This window comes from Pan paniscus, chromosome 14, assembly GCF_029289425.2.
Source record: "Pan paniscus chromosome 14, NHGRI_mPanPan1-v2.0_pri, whole genome shotgun sequence".
NCBI lineage: Eukaryota > Metazoa > Chordata > Mammalia > Primates > Hominidae > Pan > Pan paniscus.
This window is the reverse complement of record NC_073263.2, coordinates 82,651,233-82,665,393: the sequence shown is the minus strand read 5'-3', so window position 1 is coordinate 82,665,393 and position 14,161 is coordinate 82,651,233. Positions and strand designations below refer to the sequence as shown.

Here is a 14,161-nt window from a genome sequence, read left to right as displayed (position 1 = left end):
CAACTACATGGAAACTGAACAACCTGCTCCTGAATGACTATTGGGTACATAACGAAATGAAGGCAGAAATAAAGATGTTGTTTGAAACCAACGAGAACAAAGACACAACATACCAGAATCTCTGGGACCCATTCAAAGCAGTGTGCAGAGGGAAATTTATAGCACTAAATGCCCACAAGAGAAAGCAGGAAAGATCCAAAATTGACAACCTAACATCACAATTAAAAGAACTAGAAAAGCAAGAGCAAACACATTCAAAAGCCAGCAGAAGGAAAGAAATAACTAAAATCAGAGCAGAACTGAAGGAAATAGAGACACAAAAAACCCGTCAAAAACTTAATGAATCCAGGAGCTGGTTTTTTGAAAGGATCAACAAAATTGATAGACTGCTAGCAAGACTAATAAAGGAAAAACAGATAAGAATCAAATAGATGCAATAAAAAATGATAAAGGGGATATCACCACCGATCCCACAGAAATACAAACTACCATCAGAGAATACTACAAACACCTCTACGCAAATAAACTAGAAAATCTAGAAGAAATGGATAAATTCCTCGACACATACACCCTCCCAAGACTAAACCAGGAAGAAGTTGAATCTCTGAATACACCAATAACAGGATCTAAAATTGTGGCAATAATCAATAGCTTACCAACCAAAGAGTCCAGGACCAGATGGATTCACAGCCAAATTCTACCAGAGGTACAAGGAGGAACTGGTACCATTCCTTCTGAAACTATTCCAATCAATAGAAAAAGAGGGAATCCTCCCTAACTGATTTTATGAGGCCAGTATCATCCTGATACGAAAGCTGGGCAGAGACACAACCAAAAAAGAGAATTTTAGACCAATATCCTTGATGAACATTGATACAAAAATCCTCAATAAAATACTGGCAAACTGAATCCAGCAGCACATCAAAAAGCTTATCTACCATGATCAAGTGGGCTTCATCCCTGGGATGCAAGGCTGGTTCAATATATGCAAATCAATACATGTAATCCAGCATATAAACAGAACCAAAGACAAAAACCACATGATTATCTCAATAGATGCAGAAAAGGCCTTTGACAAAATTCAACAACCCTTCATGCTAAAAACTCTCAATAAATTAGGTATTGATGGGACGTATCTCAAAATAATAAGAGGTATCTATGACAAACCCACAGCCAATATCATACTGAATGGGCAAAAACTGGAAGCATTCCCTTTGAAAACGGGCACAAGACAGGGATGCCCTCTCTCACCACTCCTATTCAACATAGTGTTTGAAGTTCTGGCCAGGGCAATTAGGCAGGAGAAGGAAATAAAGTGTATTCAATTAGGAAAAGAGGAAGTCAAATTGTCCCTGTTTGCAGATGACATGATTGTATATCTAGAAAACCCCATTGTCTCAGCTCCAAATCTCCTTAAGCTGATAAGCAACTTCAGCAAAGTCTCAGGATACAAAATCAATGTACAAAAATCACAAGCATTCTTATACACCAATAACAGACAAACAGAGAGCCAAATCATGAGTGAACTCCCATTCACAATTGCTTCAAAGAGAATAAAATACCTAGGAATCCAACTTACAAGGGATGTGAAGGACCTCTTCAAGGAGAACACAAACCACTGCTCAATGAAATTAAAGAGGATACAAACAAATGGAAGAACATTCCATGCTCATGGGTAGGAAGAATCAATATCATGAAAATGGCCATACTGCCCAAGGTAATTTATAGATTCAATGCCATCCCCATCAAGCTACCAATGACTTTCTTCACAGAATTGGAAAAACTACTTTAAAGTTCATATGGAACCAAAAAAGAGCCCGCATCGCCAAGTCAATCCTAAGCCAAAAGAACAAAGCTGGAGGCATCACACTACCTGACTTCAAACTATACTACAAGGCTACAGTAACCAAAACAGCATGGTACCGTTACCAAAACAGAGATATAGATCAATGGAATAGAACAGAGCCCTCAGAAGTAACACCGCTTATCTACAACTATCTGATCTTTGACAAACCTGACAAAAACAAGCAATGGGGAAAGGATTACCTATTTAATAAATGGTGCTGGGAAAACTGGCTAGCCATATATAGAAAGCTGAAACTGGATCCCTTCCTTACACTTTATACAAAAATTAATTCAAGATGGATTAAAGCCTTAAACGTTAGACCTAAAACCATAAAAACCCTAAAAGAAAACCTAGGCATTACCATTCAGGACATAGGCATGGGCAAGGACTTCATGTCTAAAACACCAAAAGCAATGGCAACAAAAGCCAAAATTAACAAATGGGATCTAATTAAACTAAAGAGCGTCTGCACAGCAAAAGAAACTACCATCAGAGTGAACAGGCAACCTACAAAATGGGAGAAAATTTTCACAACCGACACATCTGACAAAGGTCTAATATCCAGAATCTACAATGAACTCAAACAAATTTACAAGAAAAAAACAAACAACCCCATCAAAAAGTGGGCAAAGGACATGAACAGACACTTCTCAAAAGAAGACATTTATGCAGCCAAAAAACACATGAAAAAATGCTCACCATCACTGGCCATCAGAGAAATGCAAATCAAAACCACAATGAGATACCATCTCACACCAGTTAGAATGGCAATCATTAAAAAGTCAGGAAACAACAGGTGCTGGAGAGGATGTGGAGAAATAGGAACACTTTTACGCTGTTGGAGGGACTGTAAACTAGTTCAACCATTGTGAAAGGCAGTGTGGCAATTCCTCAGGGATCTAGAACTGGAAATACCATTTGACCCAGCCATCCCATTACTGGGTATATACCCAAAGGACTATAAATCATGCTGCTATAAAGACACATGCACACGTATGTTTATTGCGGCACTATTCACAATAGCAAAGACTTGGAACCAACCCAAATGTCTAACAATGATAGACTGGATTAAGAAAATGTGGCACATATACACCATGGAATATTATGCAGCCATAAAAAATGATGAGTTCATGTCCTTTGTAGGGACATGGATGAAACTGGAAGTCATCATTCTCAGTAAACTATCGCAAGGACAAAAAACCAAACACCACGTGTTCTCACTCATAGGTGGGAATTGAACAATGAGAACACATGGACACAGGAAGGGGAACATCACACTCTGGGGTCTGTTGTGGGGTGGGGGGAGGGGGGAGGGATAGCTTTAGGAGATATACCTAATGCTAAATGACGAGTTAATGGGTGCAGCACACCAGCATGGCACATGTATACATATGTAACTAACCTGCACACTGTGCGCATGTACCCTAAAACTTAAAGTATAATAATAATAAAATTTTAAAAGAAAGTTCTGATATAGTTAATACACACTTATACATTTTAAAAAGCGTAGCCTAAAATATAGGAAATATAGGTTGTATAATATTGTATGTGATTTGGATAAATAATTGAAAAATAAATACATAATGGAAACAAAATAAATATATCACTTTCATGCTTACATATGTGCGGAGACCAGATCAATAGGGAAGACCCTAACCCAGCGGCACTAGAGGAATTAAAGACACACACAGATACATAGAGGTGTGGAGTTGGAAATCAGGGGTCTCACAGCCTTCAGAGCTGAGAGCCTGGAACATACATTTACCCACATATTTATTGACAGCAAGCCAGTGATAAGCATTGTTTCTATAGATTATAGATTAACTAAAAGTATTCCTTATGGGAAATAAAGGGATGGGCCGAAATAAAGGGATGGGTTGGGCTAGTTATCTACAGCAGGAGTATGTCCTTAAGGCACAGATCACTCATGCTGCTGTTTGTGGTTTAAGAATGCCTTTAAGCAGTTTTCTGCCCTGAGTGGGCTGGGTGTTCCTTGCCCTCATTCCAGTAAACCTACAAACTTCCAGTGTGGGCATCATGGCCATCAAGAATATGTCACAGTGCTGCAGAGATTTTGTTTATGGCCAGTTTTGGGGCCCCTTATGGCCAGAGTTTGGGGGCCTATTCCCAACACATATGTAAAATGAAGATGAGAATAGAGAATTAATATGGTTTGGCTGTGTCTCTATCCAAATCTCATCTTTAATTGTAGCTCACATAATCCTCACATGTTGTGGGAGGGACCCGGTGGGAGGTAATTGAATCATGGGGGTGGGTCTTTCCCATGCTGTTCCCATGATAGTGAATAAGTCTCCTGGGATCTGATGGTTTTATAAAGGGCAGTTCCCCTGCACATGTTCTCTTGTCTGCTGCCATGTAAGATATGCCTTTGCTCCTCCTTTGCCATCCGCCATGATTGTGAGGCCTAAAATATTGGTTGTACAATATTGCATGTGATTTGGATAAATAATTGAAAATTAAATACATAATGGCAACAAAATAAATATATCCTCCCCAGCCATGTGGAACTGTGAGTCCATTAAACCTCTTCCCTTTATAATTACCCAGTCTGTGGTAATTAGCAGCATGAGAACAGAGTAATACAAGAATTTTTCTTAATATAATCAGAATCAAATGCTAAATCTTAGATATCTGAATATTTAAAGCAAAAGCCTTCTTATCTTATTTGTTGAAATGGTATCTTTACCGTACAATTTTATTTTTATAATTTGACTAGATAAATTAGCGTACTGTATACTATTTTTTCAAAATGTTCTTCATTTTCCATTTAATAAGTCCCAGTCTTTCTTAAGCAATAAGAACATTGGAATAAAGATAAGAATAAAGTAGAATTGCAATCCTACCTTTATATTTCCACAAAAGAGGGAGAATAGTTCACATTTATATAAAATTATATTTTCATTGAATTAAGTTAAGAAGAGTTGAGTAATGTCTTCTCTCTGACATACGGGAGTACAACATTCCAGGTCAAAAGTATTGCATTTTAAGCAATTGTCTCTGGAATGCCTGCTTTCCAACAATTAACTTGATTCTAGTGAGAAATACTTGCTTATCTCCCTCCCAATTAATAATTATTGCCCTTGTTTTACTTGCATGTCCCAGGTACTGAAAACCTGAAATGATATATTTGACTCAGGAGGAAAAGATTAACAATAGTTCCTTCTTAGTAAGTTTTGTTGACGTTATTCTTTATAGATCTCATACATTTATCATACTAGGATAGCTTTGACATTATTTCTTCTTATTAAGTTTAATACCACTGTCTTATTTACTAAATCTGTTGTTTATCTGTCATACTTTGTGGTTCTATATTTTGGGCTCTATATAGGAAACCAGGGAAGATATAGATGTTCCACATAAAAATCAAATTCACATATGATGCCATCAGCGAAATACCAAAAATGGCTGCTTGGAAGCTGTAAATGCCATACAAATACTCTTATGGCAATGAGGCTAGAAATGGGGAAAGACTGAAAGGCTTCCTCAGTTTGTAAGTCTCTTAATTCAGAATCGCAACCACCCTGTGTGTTTGCAGAGGAAATAGATAGTTTGTAAGCTGCTTCAATTTATTGCTTGAGAACATGTGGAGAAAGGGAATACAGGACATTTGGAAGAGCTCACAACGGTGTTGCTGAAACTCCATTTTAGACTGAGAACTGCTCTTCGACATATTTGTCCTGAAAGTTTGATGGGAAATTCTCTTGTCGCAAGTTGCACTAAACTACCACAAGGGGTTTTTCTTAGAGTTCTTTCATCAGGAACTCTGCGACAAATACTAAAAGCTGCAAAACAGAATGCCAAGCAATACTCTTGAGGGTAAGATATGGTATGTTAAAGCCTCTTGGACTGTTTATAGGTTATTTGGTGAATGTAAATATATCAAACATTACTACACTTTTCCATATGCTATCACTTAATTAACTTTAAAAATATTGTACTTACTTGCTCCTTATTTCATTGTATATGCCAATTTCAAAATATACCACATGAATGTACTCTGTTTTAACTGCAGAAAAGGGGGAAAATATTTTTCAACCAGGCTGGCAAATACAACATAAATGTTTAAAATGTTTATCACAAAGGACATCTTTTACATTTAGAATACTACTCCGCCATCTAGAGGAAAACTAAGAATCTAACACCCAGTGGGGGAAAAATTCAACTAGAATGAATTCTTCATACTTAGAATGTAAAAATTATGGTAAGTAAATAGTGTAAAGGGCCGGGCGCGGTGGCTCATGCCTGTAATCCCAGCACTTTGGGAAGCCAAGGCAGGCAGATCACGAGGTCAGGAGTTTGAGACCAGCCTGGCCAGCAAGGTGAAACCCCCTCTCTACTAAAAATATGAAAAATTAGCCGGGCATGGTGGCACGTGCCTGTAGTCCCAGCTACTCGGGAGGCTGAGGCAGGAGAATTGCTTGAACCCGGCAGGTGGAGGTTGCAGTGAGCCGAGATTGTGCCATTGCACTCCAGCCTGGCAGCAGAGTAAGACTGCGTCTCAAAAAAAATTATGTATATATATATATATATAAAATATAGTAAAGTCGCCATCGACAGGAAGATTTTTTACTAACCTTGTTAATGTAGATCATAGAAGTAATAACAATAAAAAGACAATATTTACAAAAATAAATCGACAGACATGCTTAGCAGCAAAACAAGTAAAATGTGAAAATATTGATCTTTGCTTCTTTCTGTTATACAGATGATATCTAATCTTCAAATAAATTGCATCTGAAAATTATTTGCTCTCTTTGTGTCTCATTAATAATAAAATTCTTTGGCTGCAAATCTATGCGTTGGAATGCAGTTTCTAACTGCTGATGCCTTTTTCTTTTTAGATGATTGACCTTTATGTTCAATGCTGTAAATATATTAAAACCTACTGGCACTCTCCATACCTCCTTGCCTGTATAACAAGAGCAAAAAGCACTGACTGTGCATTCACAGGTCACTTTCATAGAATGTTTAATTTTTAAAAAATATTTCGAATCCAGTATTGCTTTTTCTTAAGGAAGTGAAAGAGGTATTGCTTAAATAATTTTTCTGGGAATAGCAGTTTGCTGATTATATATATATGTAATATATAATCAAGAAATAGAATGTTACATATTATGTAATATATAATATAGCATATTATATATTATATAATCAAGAAATAGAGAGAAATCTCTCTCTCTCTCTCTCTCTCTCTATATATATACATATATACAATCTATATATTGTTATGTAGTCCCTTCTATGTCTATATATATATATGGGGAGGGACTACATAACGATATATAGATTTCAATGCATCACTAACTTTTGTTGTTGCTGCCATTGCTGTTTCTTGCCTATGTTCAGCTTAGCACATTCCCTTTGTGTACAATCTGTGATTTCAGGCACGAAAATAAAGGAAGGTGCATGAAAAAGTCACTTTTCATTATTCTTGAGTGAATTTCTGCTAGAGAACAAGAAAACTCTCAGTAGCTTGTACTGAACCCCTGCTGTCTTTTAAAAGGTCTTCATGCAAATTGGCATTTTTTATATAGGTTACCTTGTGAAGAGAAGCTAATTCGGTGAAGGTCAATTTATCTCAAAGCAAGTGTGAAATGTGTAGTTTGTTGAATTGATCTATTATTTCATTGAATGTTAAAATAAACCACAATTCTGTTCAGGTGAAATCCAAACTCTTAAAATGACAGTGACTCATGAATAAAATAAAATATGTACTTTTCAAAATAATTAAATAATGGGATCTACCCAGTCATCAAATAAATGACTTTTTGGAAACTATTAACAAGAAAGAGTACATTAATGTTCTTTGATTCTTTTCACATAAAGAAAAATGTGGGCCAGGAGTGATGGCTCACACCAGTAATTACAGCACTTTGGGAGGCTGAAGCGGGAGGGTCAACTGAGGTCAGTAGTTTGAGACCAGCCTGGCCACCATGGTGAAACCGTGTTATCTATAAAAATACAAAAATTAGCCAGGCATGGTGGCACCTACCTGTAATCCCAGCTACTCAGGAGGCTGAGGCAGGAGAATTGCTTGAACCCAGGAGGCGGAGGTTGCAGTGAACCGAGATCATGCCACTGCACTCCAGCCTGGGCGACAGAGTGAGACTCGGTCTCAAAAAAAAAGAAAAAGAAAAATGTCTTTGTTTTTATTTTCTATTAGTATCTCAGTGCAGTTTCATTGTGCCCTTCTGAATTATTAAAGATTAATATCTAAAATGATCTCCTCTGTCTTTTTAAAAAGCCTCTTTAAATGTAAAATAGAATACAGATGGAAGAAAACTGTAAACAGCAGTCACATGGCTTAGTAAATGCTTATAAATTTTAATAAGGTAAAAACTACAAAATCCAAGAAATATAACAAAGCCACAAACAGTAGAGGCTCCTCATGGGCTCAGATTCAGTCTCAAAACCACCCCTTCCCTCAAGATTAGCCAGCATCCTGACTCTTATATTAGTCATTTCCTTTCATATTATCAACGTTTTATCCTCCAGGTGTGCTTCCCAAATAACAGTTTAGTCTTGCCAACTTTATTTTAATTTTATGTTTCAGTCTTTTTTAATTTACAGATTCCCTTCTGTCCTTTTTATTTCCTTGTAACTTATTTGTTGAAAATCATGTGATGTTTGACCTTTAGGTTTTTCTGCAGTCTGGATTTTGCTGATTGCATACTCATTTCAGGATGTTCCTCTGTCATTTATACTTTTTGCAAATTGCCAGTTGGCCCTAGAGTTTTCATCAGATTCATTTTCAATTCCTTTGGCAAGACTATAGGTATTGTCTTGTTTTATCAAGAAGCACGTCTTGTGGTATAATCAGTGGTTGACCTTCCATGACTAAATCAATTGCTGCTGCCTAGTGAGTAGCAAATGGCTATAGTCAAATTAAAGGTAAAAACACGGTTCAATTACTGCCTGAGTCCACTTGGGCCACTATAACAAATAACCACAAACTAGAAATTTATTTCTCTTACTTCTGGAAGCTGGAATGTCCATGGCCAAGGCAGATTCAGTGTCTGGTCAGAGCCCAATTCCTGGCTCATAGACAGTGCCTTGTTTCTGTGTCCTTACATGGTGGAAGGGATGAGGAATGTCTCTCAGACCTCTTATAAGGGCATGAATCTTATTCACGAGGGGCCCAACCTATTACTTAATCGTTGCCCAAAGGCCCCACCTCCTGAAACCATCCAACTTGGGAGTGAGGATTTCAAAACAGAGATTGTGGGGAGACATGAGTATTCAGACCATAGCAACTACTATTTGGTTTCATAGTAATATAACTCCTTTGGAAGGACAGGATAAATCTTTTCCTTTTATATCTTATTTTAAGGATAATGATTTGCTTCCCTATTATTTTCCTAAAATTGTCTAATTATTATTATTAAGAAATTATGACTTTAAACATATTTGATGAATTTAATTTAGTCTTACATATTACCACTTTTGGAGCTCAAATTGTATCATGTTTGCCCAGTGGCAGCCTCTTCAATATGACACCTGAGTCTTTTTGACATAACCTTTAACAATTTAAAAAAGAAAAGGCATGTCTATTACTGGGCACAAAGATTATTTATCTCAATTTTTATTGTTTATATACATAATATGTCTGTAATCCAATAAAGAAAAGTATACACACATACACACCATGAATATAAATCATCCACATTCAATAGATATCAAAAGAAGAAGATACATAAAGGGCCCAAATGTTGGAATTACTAGGGAAAAAAATATTTATAAATAACTTTTGCATTATAAAGAATCTAGTGGAAAAGGTATCAAATATGCACAACCAGAGATAGAATATTGTAATACACAGAAATGGAAACTATAAAAATGAGATTAATGAAAACGCATGCACGCACACACACAAACATACACACATGCATACATATGTGTAAGAAATGAGAATGTCCTCAGTGGGTTATCAGCAAATTGAACACAGCAGAGAAAAGAATCATTGAATTTGAAGACAATTAGTTAAAAGTTATTCCAACTGAAATTTTTTTAAAAGTTGGAAAAAGAAACAGAACAAATACATAACTGATCTCAAAGAAATGAAAACTTATTTCCACACAAAATTCTGCTCATGTGGCCAGGCGCAGTGGCTCATGGCTGTAATCCCAGCACTTTGGGAGGCCCAGGCAGGTGGATCACCTGCAGTTAGGAGTTCAAGACCAGCCTGACCAAATGGTGAAACCCCATCTACACTAAAAATACGAAATTAGCTGGGTGTGTGTGCACATACCTTTAATCCCAGCTACTCAGGAGGCGGAGGCAGGAGAATCAATTAAACCTGGGAGGCAGAGGTTGCAGTGAGCCGAGATCGCGCCATTGCACTTCAGCCTGGGCAACAAGAGCGAAAGTCCGTCTCAAAAAAAAAAAAAAAAATCTGCTTATGAATATTCATTACAAATCTTATTTGTAATATCCCAAAACTGGTGACAATGATGTGATGGGGACGTTACACCAAAATATGGTACCTGGGCATTCGAGAAAACAGCAGATTTAGGAAGATCACTCTCACCTTCCTCTTGCTCTTCTTTCCTGAAGCAAGTCATAAAATCTTTATTTCAGAGGCACTTTCCCTATGCTTGGAGAAAAAGTAACATCCATATCCTAGAAGACACAGAGAAGCCAAGAAGAATCTGAATATACAGGCCTTACAAAATTCCTAGAACTTAGTTTATAACCATTAGATCAGATCCCCATTGTGCAATCGTACTTCTACATGACTGTCTACCCTTCATCAAACTTAACATAAAAAAGGATGGGGTTTTCCGTTTCTTTGGGTCTTCATTTTTGAATGCACCTGTGTTACATAACACATATTAAATAAATGTGTATATTTTTCTGTCATTAATTTATCTTTTGTTATAGACATCTCAGCAGTAAACCTTGAGTTGAGTGAAAAAATATTATTTTTTCTCTCCTAAAAACACAAATATCCTTCAATAAATAAATTGTTAAACTCTGGTATATCTATTCAATATCCATCCAATTTAATAATAACCAGGGCCGGGCGCAGTGGCTCACGCCTGTAATCCCAGCACTTTGGGAGGCTGAGGCAGGCCGATCACTAGGTCAGGAGATCGAGACCATCCTGGCCAACGTGGTGAAACCTCGTCTCTACTAAAATACAAACAATTAGCCAGGCGTGGTGGTGCGTGCCTATAGTCCCAGCTATTGGGGAGGCTGGGGCAGGGGAATCACTTGAGCCTGGGAGGCAGAGGTTGCAGTGAGCTGAGATCGTGACACTGCATTCCAGCCTGGCGACAGAGCAAGACTGTCTCAAAATAAAAAAAAAATAATAATAATACCCAAACATATGCAGTAACACACGATTAATACATGTAACAACTTGGATGGATCTCAAGAACATTATCCTGGGTGAACAAAAGTTAATCTTAAAAAGTTGTGTGGCTTCATTTGTATAACATTTTCAAAATAACAAAATCAGAGATATGGAGAAATATCAGTGATTGATATGGATTAAGAAAGGGGTGAGAAGCAACTTTAAAAGAATAGCACAAAGTATTGCCTGTCAATTTCCAACTTTTAAATTTTATTTTTGATAGCACTTTATATCTATATATACATATATAGATATATATAACTTTTTATTATTACTCCCACATTTTGGTGGCTTCGTATTTTTTTATTTATTCAATATATTTTAATACACTGTGCTGTACTTGTCATAGATTTTTTAGATTGAAATTTAATTCACTTGTTTTTCTTCTTTATTTGGGAAGTGAAGTTTATGGATTTTCCTCAGTGGATTTTTCCAGATTGATTACAGAGATTCTAGTATGTTGGACTATCTTTACTGCTATTTTTGATGTTTTGCAATTATATATACTTGTGTCTCTCTTAGGCAGAAACATAGTATAAAGGCATGTTTTCTTTTTGACATGTGGATGGGGGCTTTTTTTTCAGTTGTGTTTAATTTTTGATTTTATTGCATTTTGCTCCAATATTTTTATATGATTTTCATTTTTATAATTTATAGAATTATTTTAGTATGGCCTAAGATATGGTCAATAACAATATTATTTTTAATTTAGCTAAAAACTCTATTCCCTAATAATAGAAGAATTCAATATATGAGACTGTGTGTATATGTGTGAATATATATATATAGTGTGTGTGTGTGTGTATATATATATACACTTAAAAATATATATATACACACTTTCTACATAAAAAGAGTATAAAATATTTTGTGATCCCCAAAACTATTAAGAGTGATATCACTCCATTAAAAATGAATGTTATATAGCATTTCACTCTATAAATGTATGAAATATTATATATACATTATGCTGATAATTTATGAGTTTTCAATTTGGGGCTATGATGAATAGAGCTGGTAACAGCAGCTAACTAAAGGCCATTAAATAAACATATTTATGTGTTTCTGCTGGGTTTAAACCTAAAAATGGAATTTCTGTATCATAGGGCATTCAGATGTTCATCTTTAACAGATGCTGGCAAAGACTTTTTTAAGGTGTTTGTCAGATATTCTCTTTTCACCAATATTCTGTAACTTTTCTGGTTGCCAAATGTTTTTGCCAGTATATTGTATTTAATTAAAAAGTATTTTAACAATGACAGTAGGTAATGTATTATCTCCTGTGAAATGCTTGTTCTTTTGTCTATTTCTACTATAATAATCTTTTTGAAAATGATTTATAATAAATCTTTATTTCTATATTTACTAATATTTATAGTAATTTTTATATGTTATAGATAATAATACTTTGTTAAATATCTTTATTGTGAATATGTTTTCTCATATTTTGGAATACATGGTTTCTTAAAAGTAATGAAGTCTAATTTGCTAGTTTCCAGGTTTTTATTTGAGTGCTCTCAGTGTCCTAGATAAAGATTTGTGCCTTTCTCTAAGGACATACAAATATCCTCCTGTGTATTCTTCTCAAAACTTTATTGGTTACCTGTGTACATTCAGACCTACAATTAATCTGGATTGATTATGTTTATCCTTGCAATTAAGGATCAAGAGAAAATTATTTTCTATACAATTTTCCAATTCATTTGGCATTATATAGTAACAAAATCAGCCTTTCCCCACTGTATATATGAAGATCTACTTCTGGACATAATATACTTTTTAAAACATTAATAGATGTTATTGTTTAGAGCTGTTTCAGGTTTGTAGAAAAAAATGAGTGGAAACTACAGTAAGCTGCTCTCTACTCCCCTCACCTAACACTCCTTCCACACAGCTTCCCTTATTATAAATATCTTGAAATACTATGGCACATTTCTTAAAATCGATGAGAAAACATGATACATTACTATTAACAAAATTCTATAGTTTCCATTAGGGTTCACTCTTTGTATTGTACAAGCTATGGGCTTTGACAAAACCATAATGGGAGGTAACCACCACTATAGTATCATAACCAACTGTTTATCCCTCCCCCACTTCCCACCAACCACTGGAAACCACAGCTCTTATTGTTCTTATTATCTTTTCCAGAAAGACATATAGTTAGAATCAGTCTAGTATGTAACCTTTTCAGATTAACTACTTTTAGTTAATACTTGACAATATTTATATGAGTATCCTCCATGTCTTTTTGTTGCTTGATACTTCATTTTTTTATGACTGAATAATATTCCATTGCATGGATTACCAGTCTGCTTATCCATTCACCTACAAGATTACATCTTGGTTGCTTCCAAATTGTGGCAATTAAGAAAAAAATGCTATAACCATTAATGTGCAGGTTTTTGTGAGGACATATATTTTAAGTAAATACTCATACCAAGAGTGTGATTGCTAGATCTTATCATAAGATGAGGTTTAGTTTTGTAAGAAACTGCAAATTGCCTTCCAAAGTGGCTGTACCATTTTAGTTTTCCACCAATAATAAATGACAGTTTCTTTTGCTCCATGTTCTTTTGTCTAGTTGTATTAGGATTTTAAATCTCCTTAATTGTAAGATTGGGAATTAATCAAACTATATGTTTTCTGGAAAAAAAACCTAGCAATCTATGTTAATGATGAAAATAATAGTCTGGGGTACTGGAAATGACATTTTGTATGGCAAAAGTTAGCACTGGCCTTCAGTCCTGCTCTGGTAAGAAGCCAAATGATACAGCATTTCTAGTGCTAAAACTCTATGAATTATCTCCCTTCAAATTGCTCTACAAAAACTGAGCTAGATTTTCCTTTTCACAGATGGTGTCACCGGCCTGTTCCTTAAACAGTGATATGTGAAACAACTCCTTTCACTACTCTTGCAGATGATCAAGGACATCTGG

At 35.6% G+C, this 14,161-nt stretch overlaps 1 long non-coding RNA gene across 1 annotated transcript in view; it reads right to left on the bottom strand.

The window, feature by feature from the left end:
- Positions 1 to 9,890: 9,890 nt before the first annotated feature.
- The window catches only part of LOC103783906 (uncharacterized), a 39,447-nt gene continuing 35,176 nt past the window's right edge, over positions 9,891 to 14,161 (bottom strand). The window contains exon 5 of the long non-coding RNA XR_004665965.4: positions 9,891 to 10,486. This is a non-coding gene — a long non-coding RNA (uncharacterized LOC103783906). The remainder of the gene's footprint in view (positions 10,487 to 14,161) is intronic.